At 42.9% G+C, this 23,572-nt stretch overlaps 1 long non-coding RNA gene across 1 annotated transcript; it reads right to left on the bottom strand.

The window, feature by feature from the left end:
- Positions 1-77: 77 nt before the first annotated feature.
- LOC120410232 lies at positions 78-22,795 on the bottom strand. The gene is made up of 3 exons (XR_005602223.1): positions 22,684-22,795; positions 7,556-7,797; positions 78-865 (listed from the first exon to the last, which is right to left on the bottom strand). It is a non-coding gene; the product is annotated as an uncharacterized LOC120410232 (long non-coding RNA).
- Between the last annotated feature and the right edge of the window lie 777 nt (positions 22,796-23,572).

The raw sequence follows: 23,572 nt of genomic DNA, 5'->3' as shown, positions 1-23,572 counted from the left end.
TTTATTACATTTTTCCAGTAGAGAGTTACCAATTCTCCCGCTTCCCTTTAGTTGCTTTCGTGTGACTGGCTAAATGTTTTTAGGAAGAAGTTTCTCCTTTACTAAAACCAAATTGTCTTTAGCACTATGTTTTGTATTGAGCAGAATAAAACAACAGGATTTAAAGGGAAATATTAGATTACTTGTGAGGGTTTCTGAGAAACAGCTTGGTTGGATATTTTTATCTTCATTTCCTTGTCTTTTGCAATTTTAATTTGAAAAAATGCACATGCTGTGAAAAGTTCAGTTAAATATTTCATTGTTAATGCATGCTGCAGAAAGAAAAAAAGCCCCATAGTACTCTGAAGATCAGCTCTTCTGTATTTGTTTTGGTGGGTAATTTGTTAGTGTAAATGAAAAAAAAAATCAAAGTTCCTACTGAGAGCAGACGCTCTGAAAGAAGGTGAAAAGTAATAACGCACCATAATGAATTCAGATGCTGCAGACAGAACTACTAAATAAATACACAAATGGGGGAGTCAGGACTGTTGCCTTTTCTTCTGCTCTATAAACACAGGTCAGCAGAACTCAGATTGTTTCTGAAGCTGGAAGTAATAGCAGCTCCTATATCCTCGTTTTGAGTAAAACCAGCCATGACAACATGATCTCTTGCACAGCCTGTGCGTTTTAGCACATGGACGACTGTAAGATGACTCACCACGCCTTTAATTGCAGCTTTGATCATTAAATCTCTTTTGAATTACTGAAGACTCTATTTCCGCTTTCCAGTTACAAAAACCATCAGAAAAGGATTTGAGGTTTCAGGTCGGAAAGTTCAGCTTTGCTTTTTAAATCCCAGCCTCGTTCGGTGAGGATCCATAAAGGGCTGCAAACATCAAGACAAAAGCACAGAACAGATCACACCAGACCAATCTTCTTAGCCTTGAGCATCCTATGTTGGCACCCACCTCTTTATCTTGTCTGCCATTTCCAGGCCAGAACTTCTGTTGCTTTGGTAACCCACTAAAAGCACTGACGCTTTCATTGTGGTTGGCCTGCTTCTGGAACTAATCACTGTTTTCACATTAATGAGATGCTGGTTTTGTTTTTTCAGTGAGATGCTCTGCTCAATCGGCAAGGAAGGCGCCACTAGATGGCTCAAGGGACTAGAAGGCTGCTCCTGCTTCCCAGGAATCCCTAGGCAGGGCACTGGGTGCTGGTCCCCAGAAGGATGGGCCTCCACACCCAGCTTCTTTTGGCCATGGAGAAGCCATTTGGGAAACACAAGGCAGGACTCAACTTTGCCCTGTTTGGAGCAGCCATCCAGCACCAAGATCCCTGTGGCACCACACACTGACACCCCTCCTCCAACACAGCAGCCTCCACTCTGTCATGCCCTAAAAGAAGCAAAAGGGCAGATTTTGCCTCATAAAAGGGCCCATCCTGTTCTGACAGAGCCCCATTTCTGTGCAATGTGTCAGCAGTCAACAGAGGGAAAGGATGATCCCTCACTGGCGCACTGAGTTTGCTCAGTTCTGGCTTTTTTCCCTCGCACAGCCACACAGCTCCCAAGGCAGCTTGTCAGTGACTCTTAATTCAAGCCGATGATTAACACAGTTGGTAGTCGTAATCACCAAATGTTTCCTCACTGATGTAAATCCCTCCCCTGATGGAAACTCAGGACCTTGCCACAGCCCAGCCTGCAAGGACGTTTCCTTTGTGCAAAGAAGGAATTAGGCATTAGCGTAATGGACTTTTAAATCTCTCTGGTCATTGGCCCCAGAAAGGAGCATCCAACTGGATGCCTCTAGTAGTTAATTTGTTCCACAAATGGAGAGGGAATTTTTCTCTTTAGAAAGCTTTTTACTGGGACCATTTCTCCCCTAGCCAACATCAGTTTGACTTCTGCAGAGTCACTTTAGATTTGCAGTGATAAAAGGAGGTAAAGCTCATCTCCTTATTATACAGCTGAGTGGGTCTGCTCAGGGAGCTGCAAAGAAAGAGCAGGGGAAATATAAGAGGAAATTACAAATAATGTTGATAAAAGCAGCAAAGAATCACAGTTCTTATCCCAGTGTGTGACAAAAAGTTATCCCAAAACAATTCCACTATTGTATGGTCTTTTCCTACAGCAGCACTTATTTCATCTACTCCCACTCTTTGGCAACCCTCAGGTGGCCAGTCTTGCTCAAGTCATTTTCTTGTGGGGGTCGGTAGGAATTGCAACCTTTTTAATGCTTCCATTTTAATATTTTAATATTTTAATATTAAATTTCACAAACATAGTAAATACAGATTGATAAGCTACAGAAACCTGGTCAGCTTTAACTGAAATGCAGCAGTACTGTAGCAAATTTATCTGGGATGTTTAGAAATGAAAAATGGGTCAGTACACTTATTAAAAGAAACCTTCTAGCTGCCAAGAGAGATTTTGGGCAGCCAAAGATTCATTGGTAGGAGTCTCCACAAACCTTGTTTTTGTCAGACTTCTTACAGCAGGGCAACATAATCAGGTGAAATTAAAATGGCCCCATGTTAGTCAGCAGAATGAGGGCCCAGCCATCAATTAGTGCCACCACTACTCAGCCATGTGAAAGAGAATATAATGGATCTTGGCTGATTTCCTGCCAAGTTTTCCAGACCTCACTCTGCTTTTTTGACTTCACACGCAGTATCATGTTTAGCAGGACTAATGAGCCTGCATTCCTCTAATGGGCCCACCCCAGCATGTGAAAGTTTGTTTTGTTCTCTTGTTGATGATCTCCCTTCCTCAAGAAATCAGTGCTTGAGAAAGACACAGAATAGGTCCTTGCAACACTTTCATTCCAAGGCCTGTGCTTTACCCTCACTTTTAGAGCACACAAATTATTTTTGACCAGCAATTTCAGAGAAAATCCACAGAAAACATCTTTCTGAAGGACTGCAAACATTTCTGCTCTTGCTGCAAGGGCCTTGAGCACCTCAGATAGTTACTCTTAACTGGGGAAACTGATGGAAGGAAACAGAAGAGAAATAAAAGCAAAAGATCGACAGAATTCATACAAGAAATTCACGCTCTGGTTTCTAAAGAACAGGGTATGAACAAAAACCATCCTTCTCCAGTGAGGCATTTCAGCATCACCTCTGAGAGGTCTGCTGGAGAAAGCTACAGGCTGGTTGGTCCCACCTCGACCCCCGGGAAAGTGATGACTTCTGGCTTTTTTTGTTCCATTTCCAAACATCTGAGGGAAAAGAATGTGACTGGGAGGAGTTGGTACGTGTTTGTAGGGGAGCAGTGCTGACACTCCTTCTCCTCAGAGACCCTGGGGGCACGTTTTAAGTGTCTGAGAGCCCTTGGCAGCATGAAGAATTTGGAAGAGTCAAGTAATCAAAAACAAGGGGAGATGAGCTTCACTTTTGAACATCACAAGAATCAACAGAGATAATGACTGCACTGTTTTCTTCAGACATTAGTATTAATAAAATTCACTCTGAAAAGGCCAAGACATTAAGTGCTAAGCAGATGATGAGCTCCAATTGCAGCAATTACTTATTGACTATGTAATGTGCCCTGCTTTTTGCTAATGTCATCCTTGTCCTCTTCTCCTTCTCCTTTTTCCCTTCTCCAAACATTACCCAAGTCTTTTTAGGCAATGGACTGTGGAGTGAGACTTCATGCATCCAGTGTTTTGTTTGCTGATTAAAGTCTCTCAGTCTCTCAAATTCCATTTTTACAGTGATTTTAATTTTTTTGCTTCCCCCTGTTGCTTTTATGGGGCTATGTGTAGGGTCTCTAGCCTCAATCCAGCTGTCCATTTTCACAAAGCCTGTAGAGACACAATTATTACCGGCCCTTTTTATGCCTTTTGAAGGCATAAAACTGATCCACAGGTTCTGATATGTAAACCACCATAAGGTATGCCAGTTTGTTTAATGTAAAAAAAAAAGTCAGAAAGGAAAAATTTAGGTAAGAAAGGCAAAAGCCCAGGTACACTCTTGATCTAACAGATCATGTGGTCTGAACAGATTTCTAATGCTGATTTCAGTGTTGAACCTTGCTGCCCTGATGGGGTGTTCCCATTAACAGTAGTGTGGAAGTTTGCTGAGCCATGAGAAGTTTCCAGTGCAGAAAGTTTCCTGCTGATTTCACTGCTAATTTCTGCTAATTTCACCGAGTTTGAGAAATTACCAGAATACAGGTTTCATTAAGACTTGCTTTTTTATGCAGATGACAAAGAGAAATTGGAGCCAGTGGTGTCTTTGCTGAAAAGACTCCATTAGACTGCCATTAGTTGCTAATAATATATCATAATTATTTTTACAGGGTTAAGCTTGTCTCTTTCCTCATCCACCTGCCTTGCAGAGATAACCTCTAAGAATACCCTGACGGACTGTCAGGCTCCTACTCAAAAGCTTTCCCTTAGCTAAATTTTCTAAACAATTCATTACCTATTAAAGATTGGGAGAATACAGAGACATGGCCCTTTGTCTTCCCAATTTACATTCTCATATAACTCCACTCAATGCCTAGTCAGACTCTGGAATAATTTGATTTTTCTTCCATTATTACTATGCAAAGATGTTCTGTATATTAATGAAACATCCATTCATTCTTCAGAACACATTTGCCATTAACTACACGAACACTTGACTGTAGTTAAAGAATTGTTCATCAGATATGTCACATATCTTATTTGAAATATCCATTTTATTTATTGTGTGTGGCATGGTTTTCAAAAGTTTGACCCTTAGTAGTGCATATTCCTACTTGAAAATTAAGAATAAGCTCTCTCCTAAGACACATATTTGTGAATGTACATGTGTGGTTGGAAATACTAAAAGTTGATACTTCATTTTCTTCTGAAGTGCTTTGCCTTGCAGTGAAGCTTATCAGTGAATCTGTCAGGTCTAGTGGCAGCATCTGCTGCCTGACCTTTATGCAAGTGTGCTAGATTATTTTAATTGTAGAGCTGAGCACCACTGCTGGATAAATATGAACAGCAGAGCAGCTGACTTAACTAAGCCTCACCAAGAGGCTTGTTCTATTTTTCTGCTTAAAATCCTGCTTCTGTGGGCTGAGTCCTGCTATGCACTGCACTTCTTTAAGCCTGGAATTAGCTCCAACATCCTGAGGGGAGAGGTAGGCAAATGGTCTGTCCCTAGGAATAGGCATTGGTGACTCGACCAGGAAACACTGATGAGGTTCTCCAGCTTAGACCTGAGTGTGACACGAACTAAAACCCATGAACCTTCCAGCAGGGAGAGTCTGGCACAACAGACCCATGGCAACTTGGGGAGAAGGGCTGGCTCAGGTCACAATAACCAGCAAAGCTGCTTGCATGAGAAGGTCAATGACTTTTTCTGCCACTACGGAATGATATCTTCACACAGCATGAAATGCTAAATACTTATTTTCTCAAACTGCATTAACATAATTTAACTGAGGGCCATGTATCTGCATTCTGGACTATTTTTCATTGCAAGGCCTTTAGCTGGTGACATGACCTCACCAGCACATTTGAGTCCCCACTGCAGAGACCCTCTGAACAAAAGCCAAGTTTGATTATAATATGAAAATTTCCACAAGGAGAGTGAACCAGACTTCCTTGTATGAACCTGGAATATGCTGCAGTGCTCTCCAGAGAACGACACATGTGTAACCAACAATAACAAAACCCAGACTGGAGCAAATGGCAGTATTTTCTGGGAAATGTCTCCCAGAAAAAAAAAGGTGAGATGGGAGGGGGGTTTTGTATTCTATTTGAATAGTTCTAAACTTGCAGAGATGGAATTTGGGAAGAGACAAAAACTATTAATTCATTAACATTCAAGTTTCAGGAGAAAACGAGAAGACATCTCGATTTGTGGAAACATCAAAACCCAACTGGACGTGGGCAGCCTGCTTCAGCTGACCCTGCTTGAGCACGGAGGATGGAATGGGTCATCTCCAGAGGTCCCTTCCAACCTAAATGATTCTGTGATTCTGTGACACTAAAAGTATCAGAATAGTTTTTTCTTCATGTTTTCAAAGGGTTTGGGTATTTCTGCCTTAAGCAGGAGGGGAGATTTCTCTTCCAAACTCAACGCTTCTAGTTTAGAAGTGCTAAAATATTTTCAGAAGTTTTAAGCTGTTTTGAGTTGGCATTTCAGAATGACACAGATGAAGTATAATTTTTTTAAGCTGGGGTGACAGAGGAATAAAGCCTAAGTGACTTCCAAAAGAAAAGAGATCATAGAATCATTAAGGTTGGAAATGACCTCTAAAATCATTGAGTCCAGTTTACCCAGAACCACCATGTTCACCTCTAAACCATGTCCTCAAAGGGCCACATCCACATATTTTTTGAACACTTGCTGGGATGGTGATTCCACCACTTCCCTGGATAGCCTGTTCCAATGATCTTTCAGTTTGAGTCAAAAAGAAAAAGTTTTGTTTGTTTTGCCAAGATAAGTTGATTTTTACTATTATTTTTAGGTTCAGCCCTAGAAACAAGATAAGAAAAATTTCCATCTCAGCTTTTAGATACTGTTACAAGAAGGTTCTTGATCTCTAGTATAAGCTGTGTGCCAAAAAAAACTAAGCAAGTGAAACTGAACCACAGGAACATTGTTTTGGGTTTTGGGTGCTTTCAAAGCTCAGAGATGCCCCAAAAAGTAATTTATTCCGAGCAATATGAGACATAAGCAGCCTTAATTTAACATTTCAAGTTGTGAAAGATGAAGTGTCAAATTTCCATCTCTTATTTTCTGCTTAGATTTGTTCAAACAAATCAGCATATTTCAGGAACATTTCCACTTTCTTTCATCTACCTGGTTGTTCCAGAAGGCTTAACATGTACTATTTCCTTTTCTTATCCAACCACTTGAATAACATCTGCCCTCTTCGTCAGCTTCCTAAAATAACCACCTTTGGCATGTTAGAAAAGATTTTTCATTCTCTGGTGCAAAACAGCAGTCAAGTAATGAACTGAGGGCTCAGCCCAGCAAATATTTAATTTGGCAAGTTCTAAGTTTTAACTTGTGATATCTCATCTTTGCATTCAAATGTCCAAAACAGGTGATACATGACTAATGCAAAGAGCCAGAAACAAACACCACAGCATTTAGAAAATAGCTGCAGGGGTTTTTTCTATGGAAATTATTTCTGCCTAAAACATCAACCCAGAGTAATTGTATATTTTGTTTAGTGACAGCTGAATTTTTCATGTATTTGCTGCCTTTTGATGGCAGATAAGTGGGAAGAAAAATGCACTCTCTGAAGGCTTTTATCAGAGAAAATCACAGTCAGAAAATTGTACCATGTAGCACAGCAATATTTCCATACTTTACTGCACTTACAGGGAGAAAACTGTTATTAAGGCTAACAGGGTATCATACAAAAAGAGATGTTTCTTTTCACAGATCCTTTATGTGGCCAGAATTTTCCACCCTACAGTTGCAGGGGTTGGGAGGCCATTGCAGCAGAATTTAAAGCATTAGACTTTTCAGTGAAGTGCAGCTAATGTTTTAACAAGGGGATCCAACAAAATTCCTTCTAGCTCTGTAAATTGTGGTAATACCCAGGATGGGACAGACCCGCCCTGGGGAATCTGTTCACCTGTATTCCCAGGGGCCAGTATCCTGAACCAAGGAGGGAGCAGAAATCCATCTCCAAAGCCTTGCCTTGCTGTGCAGAGCTCCGTTGTTCCCAGAAGATAAGGATCACTCCTCCGGTGCCCTTCACGCCTGGTTTGCTGGGCAGACATTTCAGAAAGCGTCAGTAAAGGCAGCTGGGCAGCTACCCACTGAAAGGAGCTTCAGGACAGCCATTTGTTTTGGAGTTCTCTGGAGGACTTCAGTCTGCTTGAAAAGGAAAGAGCTTGTTAGGGACCAGACTGGAGAAAAACGGGGTGGGCTCCAGCAAAGGAGGTCTACTCCTGTGGTCTACTCCTGCTGCTGCACTGACTCACATTTACTGAACCTAGCAATGCCCTAATTGCCTTCTGCTAAGCATGAGCCCTGACTCATAATAAGAGCTGCTATTTCTACTGTTAGGGATGAAATTCCCAATGGACAACCCCTGCAGATTCACAGGAATCATCGCAGCAGCTGTAAAACTGTTTCATCTCCCTATGACTCAATCGCGCTGCTAATATTTCAATTATTTGCAAGTTTTCTAAACAAAGCTATTCTGGGATGCTTTGGAAGCTCCAATCTCCTTCTCCAAAGACCAGCAGTTAGTCATGGCTTCATTCATCAGAAGCCCCTTCATCTCAGGAAGCAACTCACCTCACCATTGTTCTCAGCTGTGCTGCAGCTACTCCTCCGCGATCCCTTCCCCTGCAGGAGCACAGCATCTCCCAGATCCAGTCCCCAGTGCCTTTCTGTTTGCTCTCTCCATGCATTTTTGCAATAATAAAAGCAGCAGCTCCCTGAACCAGATTTCTTCTCAGCAGAGGGGTGAAAAATATCCAAGCCTTCTCTGCCATCTTAGCTTGGCAAGTGACAAGAAGCTCTGCACCCATTTTGTTCATTTAAAGCAATTTGAAATTAAAAAAACAACAAAAACATAAAACCTCTCAAACACTGTTTCTAATCCCAGACCAGTATGAGCACAAACAAAGGTGCACCTTCATCCCACTGTCAGGGAAAAATTAAGTGAAAAAATGAAGAAAAAATTCTCCCTTTTCCCTGACTATCCCAAACAGCTTGAAGATGAGGGCTGTGGCTGGTATCACAGCAGGCCCCCAAGGTAACGTTGCAAACAATTCCCAACCCAAACCTTTCACTTTGCAAGCACAGAGCAAGCTCCCAGACTCCCCACAAGACCAGGGAGGTTGCCTGGCTGGTACTAGGGACAGTTTGTTTTCATTAGGAAGAACTTCCTCATGGGATGTTGTACAGATTGACCCCCAGCCCTGAAGAGGGCAATCTGAACCTGCCATTAATCAAGTCCCATAACTCGTTGTATGCAAGTAAAACGTCCTGAGCTGTTGTTTGGGTGTCCCTGTCACAAGATCCTGTCAATGTCTGTGCTTCTGATGAAACCTCCTTGTGGTGGAGTAATTGTTTTTGTTCTCCACACAGGTAACTGTTTGCTTTTGTGTTCACATTATGGATTTCCTCTTTTAATTACCTGAACTCCACTCAGTGTTCAGAAATATCAAGCACAGCACTATGAAACACTTTTTTCTGGTCCTGCCAACACTCAACTCTACATCTACTGCTTCAGCAAGAAGTTGTTTTTACTTTATTTGGGATACTTCAGCATTCCACTAGGAATGGATAGAAATGTTGCAGATTTTATTTTCTTCTTAGTAACTGATCAGAGAGAATGGAGACAGCTCTCTGAAAAATAAAAACAGAAAACAATATCCTCATAAAAGCTCTTGGTTCTTCCTCAAGTTGAGCTTAATTTTAGCTTAATTTTAATCTGATAGAGAAAGAGAGAATGGGTCTAAATGGACAAAACTGTCAGAGATTTCACTGTGCAAAATAGTAGCCAAAATCACATATTCTTGACACACAAACCTCTTATGAAGTCATGTCCATTCTCCTTTATGCTCCTCTTCTTCCTCTTAGAAAATTCGTTGTTTCTAGTTCTTTCACAAACGAGGTAAATACAAGTATAGAGTAGGACCTTAACAAGAAGAAGGAAAATGATACAGGAATAGATACTGGACGTGGCCAAAGGCCATCTCTGAGGACTCTATCCACCCTACCACTGAGATATTGGGAAAGCCCAAAGGTTGACATGGATGCATGTAGTTTTCTTGCATTTTACAGGTTTTTTACTTGCTGTTGCTTTACAAGAATAGATCCAGTAGGGTTATATGTCCAGTGTATTTCATTCTGGACTTTAGCAGATAACAGACCTGTTCATCTTTTCCGAAAAAAAAAACCCCAAAAACCCATCTGTTTCCTGCACTTCTACTTGGAAGATACCACTTTTTCAAGTGGTAACTACCAAAAAGTAGAGTGTAGGAATGTGAATAAGTGATATTACACAGGTTTTTAAAGAGAAATATTGAAAAGACCTTGCAGATCACATAGTTCATTTCCTTGGGAATTAAAGACCAAGAGGTCTTTATGATGTTTCAATATAATTTTAAGCCAGCATTATGTGAAATAAAAATTATCTGAACGCTCTCCTGTCTTGTAAATGGGATTAAAAAAATAAAACAAAGCACAATTTCCATTGTATCATGTGATACCTGATCACAGAACTTCAACTACTGCCACCAAAAGTACCATTTCTCCATAATTATAGTTTTTTACATAGTTCCACAGGAAAATTTAAACGTTTACCTGCAGAGCAGGATATCAGCATTGCTATGTACAAGCCCAATTCTGTGTACCTGTGTGTGAAGGGAGGGAAACGAATTACAGGCACTTATCACCTTGGTTTTCTGACTCCAAGAAGGTGAAATGAAGGATCTTTTAGATGAGCAAGACATTCTTGCACAAAACTCGCTCTCACTGTGTAAATAACTTCAATATTAACAATTCATTTCATTCAAACTGAGAAGTGGTTTGAAATAAAGGCACTATCATTTCCCATGACTATCGTACTTCACAAACACCAGGAGACACTGAGATCACTGAGATGGAACTTCTTTCATTTCACAGGAGAAAATGCTACTCTGGAAGCAATCAGTGGTCAGCAGAACATAATAGCAGCTGACATTTCAGGTCAATATGAAAGCAGTTTGGAGCCAGCCAATTTGGAAGTGCTCCAGTTTGTCACTTCATTGCTAACGAAGACAATGTTGCAACATGTTTTGTTTAATATAAAAACCAGGATAGAATCATGAGAGAATTATTTCCCTCTCAGCTTCACCCCCCTCCAATCCTCTTTCCAAATGCAATTGTTCTATTTTTAAAAAGCTCATTTGTTCTTATTGTTCTTGCATCAAGCTGGCAGCTCACCCATCTGTCTCCCACTGTGCTTAAAAAGATGTCATGATCCTGCAGTCCCAAACACAGCCCTGATGTTTCCACTGAACTAAAACACATCTGCAACGACAGCTTTCACTTAGGAGTAAAGCTATTTTTGAAACAATGACAACCTCACCAGTCAGATTTCAGATGGCTCTATCAAAAAGAAAAACCAATAAAAAAACCCAAACCAGTGCCACCTTATGCAAGGGACCAGGACGCTCATCGGTTAAGACATTAAACAAAGTTTGTTTAAAGAATTCCCAGCTTCATCATGCATGTTCTTTGAGAGCAATACCTCACAAAGGTTGTTGGGAAAATTAGTCTGCCTTTAGGGCTGCCCTTCACCCAAAATCCCACAGCAATGTCTTGAACAAAGCCCCAATCCAAGGATCCCTCAGATCTGTGATGGTAATATCAGGTGAAACACTCCTTGAAAATTACTGCTTGTTCCAGGTCAGCCGGGAAAGAGACAGAAAGTGAGCAGGTAACCAAACCAGTGTGCTAAAGTAACCATTTTCAGGGTTTTAAACAGAATTCTTGCAAGTGACTGAAGTGACTGATCCACTATTTTGCAGGTTCATTGCAGGGAAAAACAGTCTCATGGCCAAAATCAAACCACATGTGCTTTTACTTGCCTAATAGCAGTGAAATCTAATGGAGAGAATCAGAAATGTAGCACATCATCAGTCCAAGTCCCCTCATATTCTCTGCTGCCTCAGGTTTTGGCTGTCTTGTTGAAGGCAGCAAGGCCTTCAAACCCAGGATTGGCTCTGCTGAAACGCAGTCTCCTCCAGACGAACAGCTCTGTTTTTAGATGAGACCTCAAGTGCAAAGCAGCATAAACACTGAGAAGCTTTCAGACCTGGCACAACCTCCATCACAGTTTCTGACCCTAAACACGTGCACCCTGGTTCTCTCAGCAGATTCCATCACCATAGCTTGGGATTCAGCTAAAAGGCCCCAAGACTCTTTGCCCTTGTGGAAAATAGAGATTGAGGCACTTTTCTCTCTCTTAAACTTCTTCCCTGTGAATCAAGTCAGAGGCAGAATAGACACACACTTGCCCTCAGTGTGTTTCATGGAATAAACAGGTTTGACAGCTGAGAATTTTTGGCAAGAATTGCAAACAAACTTGCATTTTTTAAAGAGGCTTAAAGCAGACAAACAGCCAGGCTACTCTCCTCAGAGAGGAGCAAATCCTGAGAAGAGCTTTTTTTTTTTTCTTATTGCATTAATGAATATTCTGTCACTTTAGTAGGCCAAACATAATTGTTCAAACTGCTATGCTGAGACTAATTGCCCTGTCATTTACAATTAGAGGTGTTAATATGGTCATTAAGATGTTACAAATGGCTCCTGAGCACACTCCCAGGTCACCACATGTATAGAGCACCCTGGCAGAGTAGCAGAAGGAGTTAGAGGTTGGGTCAGGTCTTGGTGCCATGAGGAACCTGACAAGGCAAGAACACGCCACAGCCTTTCTTCCTTCAAAACCCTTGCTGGCTGGTCAGCAGTGAAAACCAGGCCAGTTCAGAAAGGACTGCCACCTCTGCCACACCTCCCAGCCCGCTGACTCCCTCGCTTCCAGATGCTGCAACTCCACCAGCCCTTCCCTCCAGGAAGCCAAGCAAGGCATGTGGTGCCACAGCCTCCTGGCAGCAATTAGTCATCAGAATTAGACTGAGAGTTCATTTATAATGTTTCAAATTGAAAGACCATCTTGTAATTAATTTCTTCTGTCCACAGAGCAGCTGACACACAAGAGAGGGGACAGTGAAGCCTTTAGTCCGTGTTCTATGGCTTAAGAGTGCAACTGCACTCACTCACACAGAAAACTTCTCTCTGTTAACTGAGATGTTAAAATTTGGTAGGTGTCAGCTTGGTGAGTGCAGCTTGTGGACTTGTGTGCCATATTAGCTGGAAGAGGCTGCATTTGCATGGAAGACTCCAGTCTCCAGCTACATTCTATATTCAGATGGTCTGGAGACATTCTGTTTCAAGAGGTCAATTTTTAAAGAGGCAAGAACAAAAACATCCCTCTCTAAAAATAAACCAACTCCTGTGAAAAGGCTTGGCGTCCCCATGTCAGGTTTCTGCAACTGGGAGAGAGAGAATAGTCTGTCTATTCCAGGTGTTGGCTTCCAGCCACAAGGAAGTTCATATCTAATATAACCAAGCCACATTAGAAAAAACTGAGCAGATAAGAAGCCAAATGCAACTCAAACCACAAAGCCTCCATTGAAAATGTGTTTTGACTTCAGAAGGGGGACAGGAAAGAAGAAGAGAGGATTAGAGATTCAGGGCCCAGAGCTCCTCTCAATTGCTCCAGATTTACACCCATTATACTCCAGAAGAGTTGATCCAAACTCCGCTTTGCTGTGAGAAAGGCAAGTGCTTAACTTACATCAGCTGCAAAAACATTTCCGATTTCTTATCTCCTTCCTAATTGCCATTCAGGGGACAGTGTGATGTGTGTCACATCCAGCCTTTACCCATTTATTCTGAAGGTTAAAAATGTCACAACGGGTGTGGAATAACCAGCATTTCAAAAAAAAGTTTGTAGATACAGAAGTCTGTTATTGCAAGTCCAATGAGAAAATAATGCTCTCTTTGTACTTGTTTTCTCTTGACAGACAGCTTAAATTAGGTTGCTGAATAACTTGGTACATGGTACAACAGTAAACCTGTCACAAAAGCATGTTAATCAAAGCACAACTGATACTTGACATCCCCTGGTGAAAGGCATTTTTATAGTGTTTCATTAAAATTGAAAGGAGGATTAAGAGGCCTATTTCTTGATTAATGTGTCTCTCTGACTGGGAGATGTAATCCTATCCATAACCTCAAATTACTGGAAACCAAATTAAATTTCTGCCAGCAGATCATTCCGAGCACATATGACACAGGGCACAAAAGTGTTCATTTCTTTACACTTTTTATCCAACCCTGAGACCCTTTGAGTTGCAAACACCACAGTGGGAGCTCCAGTGACACTCCAGGCTACAGGAAGAGAAGAGGCAGCCAGCATGGAAGAAACACAATGTTGGGATTTCTGTCAGGACACATCCTGGCTCTCCTTGCTGCCAGGTGACAGGGATCCTCCTGGGAACACCACTCTCCCTGGAGACCAACAGCTCAAGGAGAAGTGGACTCTTCCTCCCCACCACCACACCCTGATTCTGTGACTGAACCGAGGCCAGGAATTCAGTGTCAGGAGTGCACATTCCCAGCTGGTGCAGGGACAGAGCTGTGCTGGGTAGTCCCAACTCTCCAGCCCACAGGGCAGCCGGCTCCCTGCCAGCTCCCACAGCCTCTGGGACATTTGCTTTCAAAACCCTTGTATCAGCAGTGCTTGGAGCCTGTGTGTGCCCAGGAGAAGGAACAAAAGATGATACAACCCACACTAATTTCAGCCTCCCCTACACCAGACAGGGCAAAGGCAGTACCAGGTCAGAAACTCAGCTGCAAACACAGCCCCGGCCACCTGCCAAAATCCTCACTTCACAGCCTGCTCTGCTCACACTCCGTGGCAAAATCCTGCGTGGCTAAATCCCAAGAAGCCTGAAACAGCTGCATATCCCGTTCAAACAAAACAGACCTATGCCTCAGTAGTCCATCACAGCAGCACACGGCTGCATCTCCCTCAGACTTACTGTTTCTTCCAAGAGCAAACTCCAACCGGGTTTTTGTAGCAGACCTGGCAGCCATAATCTGGCTTCTCAAAGGAAGATTAGATAAAATCACTGGCAGCTCTTCTGTTTCAGCCGCTTCCCCCTTGAAATATTCCCTGCCTGACTCAGCCTGACGGTTTATCTTCAGAGGACAATAGTTGAACTAGAAGCCTAAATTCCAAAATGCACAAGAGTCAGACTCTCAGCTGATGCTCCTCATATCTCTGGGCTTCAGTAGTCCTCTCACTCCCAAGGCCATTAACACTTAGTGCCAGGAACAATTTATTCCATTAGATAAGGGCTAGAACTTTTCCAAGCACAACCTACATGCTGTGAGATGATAACAAGTCACCTAAGGCTACATCATGTTTCAGCTTTGATCTCCTCTTTGGTTGGTCCGGGTATCACTTGCCACATCTTCCTCTCTGAAAGGCAGTGCTGTGTTGCAGGGGGAAGCCCTGGGATCTCAGTTTGCTGGGAGGCACTGCCACAGTCCCCACTACTCACCATCTCTGCCCACCCAGTGGTACTGAGATCAGCTTGGAGTCCTGCTTAGCCATGAATAGCTGGAATTATTTGCTTAAACAAAACAAACCAAAAAAATCCCGAAAGACACATGTAACACTGAGCTCTGGAAGATGGCATAGCATTAAACCCTTGTTTTTAAAACAACATTCAAATATGTTCATATACCTGACTTGCATTCTGAACAAGCAAACTTACTCCAGATTTCTGCGAAGAGGATGAGCTTGTAACCCGTCCACCCCCTCCTTAGATTTTCCATTCCCCACTGACTTCTCGGCATCTCTGTTCTAAACACCTCCGTTCTCACCCCTGTTTACAGGATCAGGTTAAAGCAGTCTGTGAAAAAAGGCAGAGTTCAAGAAATGGATGGGGCTGTGTTATCCTCAAAGTGTTCTAAGGGCAGTAAACATCAGGACTCTCCTCTCCCTCCCATACGCGGCTCAATGTACACAACAGGAGAGCACATCTGAGAGATGAGCTCTGAGATACAGCCTTTTATAGTATCTGCAATAATTTAATAAGCTGTAAGATGCTCCCAGAGCACGTTCATGGGAGAGAGGGGTTGTTGTTGTTTTAGCCTTTGCAGCTTTGCTAAGCTTTAAACTCAGGGTATTGGGTTGAACAGCAGTAAATGCACTGAGAGTTGCCTAATATTTTCCATTACACCATTTATGTCACATAATCTTACACCTGACATTTCTTATTCTTATACTACATGCACTTCTTAGAAAAAAAAAAAAAATAAGGCACGGGTCTTTTGTTGCTATTTATAACATGCCAATAGATCTTAGTGAGTTTTACCAAAGGGCAGGTTAAAGAGTAATTAAAAATCTAGTCAGGTTATTTAAAAAAAAAAAACAAAGGAAGGATGCATCAGGCATTCAAAATCTTCAGGGTGAAGTCCTCTGGAGCAGTACTGAAATAGCCTTTTTTGGTTTTGTTGTTAATCTCACTTTGAAAACTGAATTTATTCTCATGAAATAACTTCCTTATTTGCAATCTAACTTGTAAGAAAATATTTACACCGCATACACTGGCTTATTTATCTATTAAGTGAGCCATATGGCATCAAAACTGGCAATTTAAGTGGGAACAGACAACAAATAAACGGTGCAGAAAGCTAAACCTTAGAGAGCCACAAAGGCTGGTTCAGAGATGAGCTTGAATAGAGACAAAAAGAGCCATTTCCCAAGGCATGAGAAGAGTCTTACACAGAGGTCCTTGGGGAAGCCTTGGGACCATCAGAGGGGTCTGTTGCTCTATTACAGGTGTGTCAGTGTGCAGAGCAGACCCCAAACCTCTGGCCCCTGCTGTATCCATCAGCTCAGTGACCTCTGCACACCACGTGCTGGACCATCAGCCCCCTCCAGCCCAGCCCTGCCTCGATCCCCTCAGCTCTGGAAACGGGAGGAGTCCCAAGGGAGGCCCAGCAGGCTGAACTTTATCAAACACAAGGACCCAGTGCTCCTGGATTCTGGCCACCCATGGCAGATGGACAAAGCAGGCTGAGGCTGGTGCAGCCATTTGCAGGAATCTGGCAAAGCTGAGCACAAACCAGCGTCCTGAGGATGCAAAACCCGCCTGGCTGCTCGCTCCCTTGGGCTTCTCAGATTTCTGATGCTGGTGAGGGGGGAGGGAAGAATGTAAAACAAGATTTCTCTAGCTGCCCTAATCTATGTTATGCCCCTTTTAAGCTTTCTCCTCACATTTCTAAGTACAGACATGGCTCTCACTGCACAATGTGGGATAGATACCAACCAAGGACATGGATGTCCCACTTATTTGCACTCAGTAGGAAACAACAGCAGGGTCAGTGGGGAAATGGGAGCTGCCAGGGGAAGGAAGGGGCAGATTTCAAATTTCTGCATTTCAGCAGGACTAGAAAAGGTTAAATGGGTCACCCCACTTTGAAGGGTTATCCCATTATTGAAGTTGTAAGCAGTGTTGGAGCATAAAGGTTTTGGGCACAAAAACGTCTGTGGTTATCTTCGGAAAACAAATGTGTTTTAAAAGGCTTGAGTCTTAACATAGAGTCTGAGTGGAGGGAAATACTGGAGTGATGGGAATTTTAAAGGGCCCAAGGTATAAGCATTTACACAGCAACCTGATTTGGAAACCAAGAAATAGGAAGACAAGTTTAGTTTGTTAAAAGGTTCATTTCTTTTCTGATTTCTATAGCAGAGTGTTTTTATCATGTGAAACGATAGTCAGTGCCACAGCTAGTTAAATATAACAAGTGGGAGAGAGAAGGGAAATAATTCTGAAACCTTTCTAAAATGAAAGCTTTCTTCTAACTCAGGAGTCATAAATAAAATCAAGTATTTGCCCTCAGGGAAGAACTTAACTCCAATTCAGCTAAAGGAATCTTTTGCCAAGGCATGACTTTGCCCTCACAGACTGTTACCGTGCCTTCTCTTTTTGGGAGTCAGAGCCACTCTGCATTTAATAGCTGTGTGCTACCAAAAGTCACCCTGAAGGAGCCAACAGAGCCAATAAAACCTGGACAAGGCTGATTTCTAACAACTGCAGTCCCCTAAAGCAGGATTTCAGCCTGCAAGGCTTATCAGGCAGCTGCACAACCCATCAACCCTCACACCTCCGTCCATCACTTCCCAAGCTTCTCACAGCACCACGAGGAGCCCGTTCCTCACAAGAGTGCAAAATTTGCAGAGCTTTTTGCTGTGCAGGATGGTTTCCCCAACTTCCACAAGAAGCTATTCCAGGTTGGAGGGCTCATTTCAGAAGGGGTTCCCAGAAAGCCAGTTTATCACACTGAGAACCATTTGCAATCCAAGTTCATTTTCCCCATCCATCTGAAAACCACACAGAAGCCAAACAAAATCACATGTGAAGGTCACAGTTTCCCCCTTCTTCTTTCACCACAGTCTTCCTTCCCTCAAAAGCAAAACAAACCCTGGAATTAAAAGCAAATCAGAACCTTTTATGACGTGGGGAAGGACACTGCAATGAGTTGAATGATGGCAAGATGGCCAAAGACTTTCTATAATAAGTCTTAGATTAGCCACAACTTCAAGTGCAACAGGCCAAAACTCTTTTTAATTCCACCTATATAAAACCAAAGTGACTTTCCAGTGACCTCAATAGAGCTGCTCCAAATTTACTATGGTGTGATTCAAAGTAGTGTGGAAAGGGAATGTATAAACAAGGTCCTATTCAGGCTGGCTTGTGACAAATGGTGACATTTTCTTCTTGGAATAAAACCTGTCAAAATCATGTAATTAAGCAGAGAATGCCTTTGCCGCACAGAATTTATTTTCAAACACCAAAAACATCCTATATAAAGTAAATCCATGTTCTTGTTTTCCAGAAGTCTCATTTCCAGCATGGCTTCCTCTCCTCCTTGGAAGACTTCCTGAGCTAGGCTGCATTAACCTCGAAACAACTGAAATAATCCAAAAGTGTGTGCAGCAGTAAGGGGGTGCTGAGGCAATACTGCAATCCTTTTTTCCAACCTGGCTCTTTCTGCATTCCTGTTTTCCCTGTGTGTTTACAAAAGGTAAGTACTCTTCCAAAGGTATTACGCCTCAGAGCAAGATAAACAAACCATTGAATAGATGCACCTATAACTGTTCACAGGCTTCTCCAAAGTGTGTTACAACTCCTTTGCAAAGAAAACAAATCACACAGAATCATGCTCACACTGTGAAACAGTCCGGGGAAGACTTGGGAGTTGTTTCTAAATAAAAGCTTCTAGCACAGCAGCTGCTGTTGAGGGGTGGGATTGTTCATTTTGGGTACAGCTGCCTCCTGCTGCCTCCACAGCTCTCAAGCTGTTGTTAGCAGCTCTCACTGTACAGAAGACCCTGAAACTCCATAGCTCAGGCCCCCAAGGCAGCAGGATGCCCCAGAGCCTGCAGAGAACAGCAGCTTCCATTCCTTCCAAACACTCAATCAGCAAAGTGACAAAAATCCCTCACAAGCAGCAGAAATGAGAATCCTCAAATAAACATGCAAAAAAACATGCAAAACCTCCCCTTCAGTGGGAAGAGGAGGTTGCATCCCACGTTCAGGTGTAGGGACTGAGCTTTCCCAGAAAAAAGTTCATCCCCACAAGGCCCAGCTAGGAATGTGCCTACAATAGCATGGAAATAATAATACACCAATAATCCAATTCCAATAACAACATTGGAAAACGCTGAGTTTGCCAAAGCTGATTCATGTGTCTGAGGGAGGGGGGGAACAAAAGGTGAGTTTGACACATCTTGTTCCTGCCTCCTGTTTTTCTCTGCTTCTTTGAATTTTAAAATCCAAATGCTATAATTGGAATCGAGTGAAAAACAGAACTTGTGTCATATGAGAAACTGACATTCTGGCATGTTTTTCCATTGAATCAGAACCAAAAAAAAAAAATTAAAATTTCTCATGAATCCAAAAAAAATCCAATTTTGAACGCATCCATATTGATACATTTTAAAATTTTGTTTTGAGAACATCAAAGCAATGTAACAAATTAAATCCTGCTAAAGTATATCAACATTTTGTGTGAAGAATCCAAACAAACACAGAAACAAGGATTTTACCTTTCCAAAGCAAAACAAAAACATTCCTCGGCTGCAAATATCTGCGCAATTGACACCTCTCAGTAAAACATTCTGATTTTGATGAAATTTCATTTTCTGACAGAAAATTGTTCCATCAGGAATTTTAATGAGCTTTCCTTCAATACAAACATGTCTGTGTTACTCATGCCTAGGAGAAAATGTCACTTTGCAGTATTTTGCTTGGTTAGGTGCCTCCCCATTAGGATGAGGATATTACACCAATTCTGCCTTGGTTTCTCCACACTCCCCCCTCCCCATGCACAACATGCACATCTATCATCTGATTAAAAACATTATTTATCTTTATATATAAACACATATTTCCTAACAAGCCAAGACATTTATAAATAACTTATAATACTACAGCTGAGTGCTAAACATCATGATTTAGGATGAAAGAAGAAACCTTTCTGATCATTGTCCTTTAGTATTTCAAAGACCATTTTTCATGTTTATTTGCTGTCACTGGTGATAAGTGATTGCCTTGCTGTATTGCATTTCCCCTGCAATGGTGAGTTGTTTGCAAAGGGAATGGAGGACAAGCTGTCACATCAAAGAGAAAAGACTGAAACCCACCAGGAGGTGAAGCAGGGGTTTATTGTCTTTTGCCCTGGGTTTTGACAGTTAATTAGCTCTCATCCAATTTATGCTTGTGTGGCAGCTACACCAGGGTCACCAGCAGCAACTCCAAGGTGAGGCCAATGCAAAGGATACAAGACAGGAGAAGTTGCAACAGAGCCCCAGCAAAGCAAAGGGCTTCATCTCCCACCCCCAGCCGTGGCTGATGGACTCGTTCCCTAATGAAGCCTTTGACTTGTTTGTTTTTTCCCCTCACCACACTGAGGATCCTTTCAACAGCTTTGGGCACTGAGGAATTGCCGAAGTGGCTGCTAAATTAAGCAGTCAGAGCAGCAGCATCTGTGGAAGAACGCTGCCCCTTCAACTTTCTTCATGTCAGCTGCCTCGGGCAGAGGACGAGGAGGAAGATGACAGTGAGGAGGTGGTAACGAAGGGCTTCACTGAGATGCTCAGCAGGGCTGGGCTTCACTGCCTGTTCTTCAGGACTTTTCAAAACCTCAGCCACATCTTCTGGCACTCAAGATTTTTCAAGACTTGACAAAGCAAACGTTCTTTCCCCCTCTCATTACCTGTTCCTCTCTCTGCTGCTTTGGTGGGTTTTGCCACCTGCACAGGTTTTACCTCCACTGATAGTTTGAAACCCCAAGTGCAGAGAAAAAGCAAAGCCCAAACTGTGCTCCTGGGACAGGAGCACAAAAGCAGGATTTTCACATCATGGAATAAAACTTTTGATGAAATCACAGCTGCAATAAATTCTGGAAGAGTGCTGCCCTGCTTGATGCCTAGTGAAATACAGCAAGGTCTCACCTCTGAAAAAAGGCTCCGGATGAATTTAGAGGTCAGGTAAATGTCTCAGGGGAATATGACAGACAGTAGCACCAGGAAAAGAATTGGAAATGAGATGCAAATTCACTTTATATTAAACACCCACTGAATGGGAATTTCTAGACATAACTGAACCAGTCAAGGCTCAGACTGGAGAGACAGCTTTGAATACTACAGAGCTCCTTGGCAATGTCCAAGATGTGCCCCATTTCCAAGTGAAATCTTCATACCTTGTAGAAAGCACCTGCTGCCTCAAAAAATACATTTTTTTTTTTAATTACCTGTTCAGACCTTACCCAAGCAGAGCAAGGCAATTTCTAGGCACACAGGAAGCATCTTTCCTGCAGAGACACTCCTAAAGAGTCATCCTCATTTAGCCACATTAAATATGGAAAGCACTGCACTAAAACAGCACTGGCACAATATCCAGATTCCTTTCTCAATAACCCAGCTTCCCTGTGGATCGGTCCTGATTGGATCCAGGGGCTGACTCAGGGCTTCCCATTCCCTGCTGCCATGATGGGATGCTCTGTGTGCACCCCATCCAGTGCTGCCACAGTCCTTTATACTCTCTTTGTAAAATACATTGAAAAGTCACCAGCAAATTGAAAGCCTGAAGCACAGAATTATCCAACTTTCTATGCTAGGATCAGTTCTGGAGAAGTGTTTCCTAAGTGAGCTGGTCAACTACAGAAGTCACCCCAAACAACCCCCTGCTCCCAATTACTGGAGCAGACTGGGATCGAAGCACTAGTGAGATGTAGCAACAAGCTCATATGAATCACCTGCAGGAACTGAGCTTGGGTCTCAAGAATGCAAAAGGCTGAGAGATGCCAGCTGGGCCTGAAGAGCCAATCCCCAAATATTGGGCCAGCAAGAGCAGGGGAGACAACACTTTGCCCAAACCCACTTGGAAGTACCAATAGAGTCACTCTCTGAAATCACTGTATCACAGAAGTCAGAATGATTTGGGTTGGAAGGGACCTCAAAGATCTATTCCCAAACCCCTACCATGGACAGGGACAGCTTCCACCCCACGGTGTTGCTCAGAGACTCATCCAACCTGGCCTTGAACAATTCCAGGAATTCAAAGCACAAATGCCTCTTTCCTCTGAGGACAAGAAGCTGAGACCCACCTCTTCTGAGCACCTACAGCTAGGTATGATGATTCTAGCTCCTGCAGCCCACTCCTAATACCGTCTGAAATAACCCTCCACTACGCAAACCCCCACTGCTCTCTTAATGAAGGACGGATGTGAACACAACTTGCATGAAAGTGGTCTCATGAGACGCACACAGCAAGCTAAACAACAGACTAAACTTAGTGCGTGGGCTTGTGGCTTTGTGTTTCTCTCAGCTGTGAGTCATTGTGTGGGGTAGAAAACTGCCTTCCTCCCCCAAAATATCATGGAAAGTAAGCAATGCCTCACGTTACAGTAAGGGAGGCTCTACACAGCAGGGGCCAGGATTGTGTTACTCACAGGGAGCCTGAAGGCTTGGCAACATCACAGCCAAATCTGTCAATGACACTTCACACAGGCCATTGAGCAACCAGCAGAAGAAAATCATTTTCAGCTAGTCTTGATCCAGCAAGGTTCAGAAAAGAAATAGGTTAAAGACCCTTTCAATTCAAGGTCACCTACCTCCTTTCTCTTGGGTTCCTTGAATGCTTCTTTCCAATCTCCTCTCTTGCTCTTGTGAGCACTGTGCACAGCACAGGTCCTTCCCCTGGGGTGATGTGATGTGAGACTGCTGCCTGGGGACTTGGATGCAGCACCCGGGAAGGCTGCCAGCTGGACAAGGCAAGCAAGCACCTCTTGCAGATTAGCAATGAGTCCAAGCAAGCCTTTCTTCTGCACAAATTTGGAAGTTTGAGAGTTGGAGCATGCATGCTAAACACTTCCCAGAAGATTTAACAAATTTGCATTGGCAAAAGTTCAGTGATTCAGCCCAGGACTCCTCACCCTCACAAACAGGCAGATCAGGTACCCTGGTGTGTGTTACCTGAGCGTGTCCCTGTGAAGCACCAAGAGTTGCTGCACTGCTCTAACTCAAGCAATGAGACTGTTCTGCAGCAGGAGCATTAAAAAAAATAAGGTACTGAATAGTCAACTCAAAGGGAAGGCCAAGTCAGAAACCCTGAATATGATTCTCTGGCTTTGATCAGGAGATGGCTTTCCCTGTAGGTGCTTGTCTCCACCAAGGAAAACAAGTTTTTTAATACCTGCTCCAGGATGTAATGCATAAATAGGAAGAGACAGCCACCAGGGAGAGGTAAGAAATATGCACTTATGTAGATTGACAGCAGTTTTCTGTGTGTTACTGCATAAAAACCCTTGTCCACTTTGGGACAGTGACCAGGGCTGCAAAACATGGGCCCTTGTGTGTCCTCCCTGAACCAGCAGTTAATAATGCAGTGCGAGGAGTCAGGAAAGTCCCAGATGCCACGACCAAGGCTGGTGCCAGGCTCTGCTGGAGAGAGTCCCAATCACACAATGCAGGAGGAGGACTGTGTCTTGTCCAAAGTCTTGC

This window comes from Corvus cornix, chromosome 6 (genome assembly GCF_000738735.6).
Source record: "Corvus cornix cornix isolate S_Up_H32 chromosome 6, ASM73873v5, whole genome shotgun sequence".
Lineage (NCBI taxonomy): Eukaryota > Metazoa > Chordata > Aves > Passeriformes > Corvidae > Corvus > Corvus cornix.
The sequence above is the reverse complement of the archived record's forward strand: the minus strand, read 5'-3'. Positions and strand labels throughout refer to the sequence as shown.